The following is a 6,374-nucleotide window of genomic DNA, read 5'->3' as shown; positions in this document are numbered from 1 at the left end:
TGACCCTCATCAATAACATACATTTTGATCACCCAGTCAACATATTGTTTAATTTTTCTACCGTATAGTTATTGTTGTTAAATGTCATCAAGTCAATTCTGACTCAGCAACACTGGACAAGGTTTCTGAGGAGCAGCTGGTGGATTTGAACCGCTGACCTACAGTGCTACACCAGGAGTTCACTGTATACTCACTAGGTTGTTTTCTCTCCATTGTAAATCATAAGTAATGTGTGAGCAGGATCTTTGAGACAATGCAAATATCCTGTCCCTCATAACAATTTCCGCTAAGGTTTAGCAACCATTGATGATTTTTTACTTAAGTCCACCTTTATTTAGATGATTGCAGGTGATAGTTTTTCAACCCTAGCACACCCTGTACACTTACCAGGTAGTAAAAAGCCTTTTACTATGAGCAAGTTCCCTTCCTTCCCCACTTATTTATTATTGATATGGACATGTGTTTCCTATTTTTCAATAGCTTACTATTATCACTGTTGATAAGCTAGTGATTTTGTTGTTGTTGTTGTTGTTAGGTGCCATTGAGTCGATATTGACCCATAGTGACATTATGCACAGCATAACAAAATACTGCCCGATCCTGGGCAAACCTCATTACTATTGCCACGTTTGAGTTAATCGATGCTGCCACTTGGCCAATCCATCTCGTTGGGGGTCTTCCTCTTTTTCTCTGACCCTCCACCTTACCGAGCATGATATCCTTCTCCAGCGACTGGTCCCTCCTAACAATATGTCCAAAGTATGAGAGACAAAGTTTGGCCATCTTGGCCTCTAAGGAGCATTCTGGCTGCACTTCTTCCAAAACAGATCTATGGGTTCTTTTGGCAGCCCATGGCACTTTCAATATCCTCCTCCAAACCATAACTGAAAAGCATCAATTCTTCTACGGTCTTCCTTTTTCATTGGGCAGCTTTTTCATGCTTATGAGATTATTGAAAATACCATGGCTTGGGTCAGGTGCATCTTAGTCCTCAAGCTGACACCTTTGCTCTTCAACACTTTAAAAAGGTCTTGTGCTTCAGATTTGCCTAATGCAATACATCGTTTGATTTCTTGACTGCTGCTTCTGTGAGTGTTGATAGTTGATCCGAGAAGAATGAACAACTTCAACCTTTTCTACATTGATAAGAATGTGGTGTATTGGTCCAGTGGTGAGGATTTTTGTTTTCTTGACATTGAGATGTATTCCACACCGATGGCTGTGCTCTTTGATTTTCATCAGTAATTATTTTAAGTCTTCTACACTTTCAACAAGCAAGGTTGTATCATCTGGATATTGCAGGTTGTTAATGAGTCTTCCTCCAATCCTGATGACACATTTTTCTTCATAGAACCCAGCTTCTTGGATTATTTGCTCAGCATACAGGTTGAATAAGTATGGTGAAAGAATACAACCTTGTTGCACACCTTTCTTAATTTTAAACCATTCAATGTTCTCATGTTCTTTTCTAACAACTGCTTCTTGGTCCAGGTACAGATTCCTCATGAGCACAATTAAGTGTTCTGGCATACTCGTACTTTGCAATATTAGGTGCCATCAAACAGATTTTCAATGCAGTGACAGAGTAGAACGGGTATTTTCAATGGTCTCATTCGCCTGTGAAAGTTGGACAATGAATAAAGAAGACCATAGAAGAATTGATGCATTTGAGTTACAGTGTTGGAGGAGAATATTAAAATTACCATGAACTGCCAGAAGAAAAACAGATCTTCTTAGAAGCCAGAATGTCCAGACTTTCTCTCTCATTGCTGTTGTTGTTGTTAAGTATTGTTGGGTTGGTTCCAACCCATAGCAACTCTGTATAGGGTTTCTGAGGAGCCACTAGTGAATTTGAACTACTGACCTTGCAATACAAACCGACCTTGTGGTCCAATGCTTATTCTACAGCTTCATACCAGGACTTATTATCAGGAGGGACCAGTCCCTGGAGAAGGACATTATGTTTGGTACTATGGAGGGTCAGAGAAAAAGAGAAATCCCCAACAAGATGGACTGGTACAATGGCAGCAGCAATGGGCTCAAGAGGTGAATCAAGTGTGAGACTGATGCAGGACTGGGCAGTGTTGTGTTCCGCTGTGCAGAAGATCGCTATGGGTCAGTACTAACTTGACAGCACCTAACAACAACAACATTAGTTTTAATTATTTTGGTGTTCAAATTGTCCCTGGTTTGGCCAGCAATGATGGTCCCCTCATACTGGCTCCTGTCCTGTGTGCTTCTTTTAAATCAGATTTTGTCATTTTTCACTTCCTCATTGCCAAATGAAGGGTCCATTTATAGCCCTGATTTTAGAGACTTTTCTGAAATAAATACATTGTTCCCATTGACAGCCTCAGGATGTTAAGAAGGATTCATGCTGATCACTCAAATGTAAAGAGGTCTCTGATAAAAACACAGCAATGCTCCAGTATGTGCGGTCTCAATTACTGAACCCTCCTGAAGGTCAGACACTGGATACTGGGCATGGAGACCCAGTAAGACAGACTTTTGGAAGCACACAGTCTAGTTGGGGTGACTGATTTCTAACCAGACGGTGCAAAGAGTGTCAGTGTAGTATAGTGGTAAGAATACCCATTGCCTGCATTGAAACCCAGCTCTTTCACTTCATAGCTGTATGATTTGGCAAGTTCCTCAGCCTGGTGGTACCTAAGATTTCCTCTTCTGTAAACTGGGAGCAATTATGGTGCGTCTATCTCACAGCACATTGTAACACTTAATAAGTTGTTGTTGTTGTTGTTAAGTGCTATCGAGTCAGTTCCGACCCATAGCGACCCTGAACAGGGTTTCCGAGGGTGTAAATCTTTACGGGAGTAGAAAGCCTCATCATTCTCCCGTGGAGCGGCTGGTAGTTTCGAACTGCTGACCTTAAGGTTCACAGCCCGAGTCGTAACCACTATGCTACCAGAGCTCCCTACTTAATAAGTTACTAAGTACAAAATACTGAAACTAGTGTCTGGCACACAGTAAATTCTCAATGTTGTTGTTCTTGCTAACTGCCATTGAGTCACTTCCAACTCATAGAGATCCTATATGACCCATAGGGTTTCCTAGGGTGTAATCTTCAATCAGTAGGTCTTTTCTGCTGTGAAGTTGCTGGTGGGTTTGTGAACTCAACCTTTCTGTTAACAGCTAAATGCTTAATAATTGCTTCACTAGGGCTCCTTTGGTTTGGGTTTTGGTATTGTTACAATAAGTTGTAGTAAGTACATGAGATGTAAAAACCTAAGTGAAGAGGATACAATTGGCTAGGAGTTTTGAAGGAAGTAGCAAGTGAGTAGGCTAGCAGGAGGAGGAGGTGGCTGACTGGGGATCTCTGGTCATGGAGGTGGAATTTCATACACTTAGTGAATAATTTCTTACTGATACACTTTGTGTCTTACCGTTGCGTCTCCTTGCCCCTCTGAATCCTTGATTTCCTTATTACAGAAGAAATGAAGAAACTTGCCAAAATACCATATCCCATGGCACACTGATAACATTTCATAATTTTATGTTTTTGTTTTTTTCAAGGTTTTTATTGTGGATTGAGTGAAAGTTTACAGGGCAGATCATCAGTTTTACATCCAACACATCATACACCTTGTTTCATTACAATGATTATAATCCCCTCCATGTACCATCAGTTAACAGTATTTCTCTCTACTCACTTTTGTTGTTGTTGTTGTTATGTGCCGTGGAGTCGGTTTCGACTCATAGTGACCCTGTACAGGCTTTCCAAGGCTGTAGATCTTTACAGGAGCAGACCGCCTCATCTTTCTCCCGTGGAACCACTGGTAGTTTCGAACTGCTGACGTTGTGGCTCGCAGCCCAATTTGTAACCATTACGCTACCAGAGCTCCTTAGCTCTTTTAAAAACAACAACAACACTCAGGCATATATAAAAATTTACACCTCCAAAGGGCACATTCTGCAAGTCTACCTCCTGGCCACCAGCTCTAAGTCTCTTCCCATGAATCTACAGTCCTCAGCCACTCCCCGTCTCCATGTCCCCATCTCTGACTCTGTCTCTGGCATCGCTGCTTCTCTGGATAGGGTCCCACATTCTGCTTGTGCTCTTCTCCCTTGATGGTCCTAGGGTCCTCAGTTTCTGGACTGTAAGATTAACCACTCCCCTGTATTTGTTACAAAACTTCTACCTTTACAATTGTGACAGTCGCAATTAGTCATTATTCACTATTGAATCATATGAATCTTATCCCCATCTCTTTTCACCAGACCCATCTAGACAAGATGAAAACTATTCAGTGGGAACTCTTTCTTCCCCACACACTCTAATCTAAACTCTCTCTTGAAACCTCGTAAGCCAGTCACTTTGAGCCTGTATCACTCCCTCATTTTAGGTAGTCAATGTCTAGATGCCCGTCCCTATTTACTCTGTGTGCAGAGGGGATAGCATTGATACTTGATGTGAAGACTCTCTCCCTCTCTGTTGGTATTTAGAGTTACTACTTCCATGAGTATAGGTCAGATTCATCAAATTGTAGCAATTTACCCTTGTTTCCTTTATAAAAATATATTTATTTTTTTAAAAATCTTCCTCTAGTTGAGTTCTGATTATCAAGCCATTGAGGCTGGGCCAAATGAGTACTGTCTGCAAGTTTGTGTGTTCTTGTGCATCTCCCCTCACTTTATATTAGCTGAATGTTTCACTCCCAGCTCTAGCCCTCTGGTGTCCCCTGGTCTCACCACACTTTGGACCAACCAGCCCTTTCTCTTCTATCTCTCATCTCTAGGTCAATGGGAGTCAATGGACTGTGGTTGAACTCAGACTGTTTCTTCATTGCTTTCTTTCTGCCTCTTCCACTCACCAGTAGACCATTGTGGTTGCCAACAAGCTTACATCCCTACTCATGTGTTTCCTTTGTGTTTCAGTCTTGTTGTTGTTATGTGCCATGGAGTCGGTTCCAACTCATAGTGACCCTGTACAGGGTTTCCGAAGCTGTAAATCTTTACAGGAGCAGAAAATCTCATCTTTCTCCCTTGGAGCAGCTGGTAGTTTCGAACTGCTGACCTTAAGGTTCACAGCCCGATTCGTAACCACTACGCTACCAGAGCTCCTTAGTCTTAGAGCAGAGTTTTTCTTGAAGGAACTTGATTGCTAGCCTTGATGTCTTCCTGGTGAACAGTTTGCTTATTCTTGTAGTAGCCAGTCATGCTGACATTTTTGTTTTGGGTTTTTCCTGATGATCTTTCTTTGAAGGTTTATCTTCTGTTGCTCTAGCTGTTGAACAGAACAAGGGAACACTGAATGGTTTAAAACCAGGAAAGGTGTGTGCCAGGGTTGTATTCTTTCATCATTCTTATTCAGTCTGTATGCTGAGCAAATAATCTAAGAAGCTGAATTAGATGAAGAAGAACGTGGCATAAGAATTGGAGGAAAACTCATTAACAACCTCTGATATGCAGATGATATAACCTTGCTTGCTGAAAGTGTAGAGGACTTAAATAATTACTGATGAAGATAGAAGATCACGGCTTTCACTATGGGTTACATCTTAATGAAAAGAAAACAAAAATCCTCACCACTTGACCAATAAATTGCATCATGATAAAAGGAGAAAAGATTGAAGTTGTCAAAGACTTCATTTTGCTTGGATCAACCATCGACACTCATGAAAGCAACAGTCAAGAAATCAAATGATGTATTGCAATAGGTAAATCTGCTCCACAAGACTTTCTTTAATGTGTTCAAGAGCAAAGACATCAGTTTGAGGACTAAAGTGCGCCTGATACACACCATGGTATTTTCAATAACCTCATATGCATGTGAAAGTTGGACAATGAATAAGGAAAACCATAGAAAAATTGATACATTTGATGGAGAAGAATATTAAAAGTACCATGGACAGCCAAAATAACACACACATACAAATCTGTGTTGGAAGAAGTACAGTCAGAATGCACCTAGAAGCCAGGATGGCCAGTCTTCATCTCTGATACTTCAAACATTTTATCAGGAGGGATCAGTTCCTGGAGAATGCATCATGTTTGGTAAGGTGGAGGGTCAGAAAAAAGAGGGAGACCCCCAGCAAGATGGATTGGCAAAGTGGCAGCATCAGTGGACTCAAGCGTGGCAACAATAATGAGGTTGGCCCAGGAGCAGGTAGTGTTTCGTTCTGCTGTGCATGAGGTCGCTATCAGTCGGTACCGATTTGATGGCACTTAACAATAACAACAATCTTTACAGAAACAGGTTGCCACAAGTTTGTAATCTTCCACAGAGCAACTGGTGGGTTCAAAGCTCCAACCTTTCAGTTAACAGATAAACAATGAACCTGTGTCACAGGCCTTCTTAACATGGCCAGTGGCAGAGTGAAATTCCAGCGTAATGCCCTGTTTGGCTTCTCACCTAA

This window comes from Chrysochloris asiatica, unplaced genomic scaffold (assembly GCF_000296735.1).
Source record: "Chrysochloris asiatica unplaced genomic scaffold, ChrAsi1.0 scaffold00230, whole genome shotgun sequence".
NCBI lineage: Eukaryota > Metazoa > Chordata > Mammalia > Afrosoricida > Chrysochloridae > Chrysochloris > Chrysochloris asiatica.
This window is presented reverse-complemented; position numbering follows the sequence as displayed.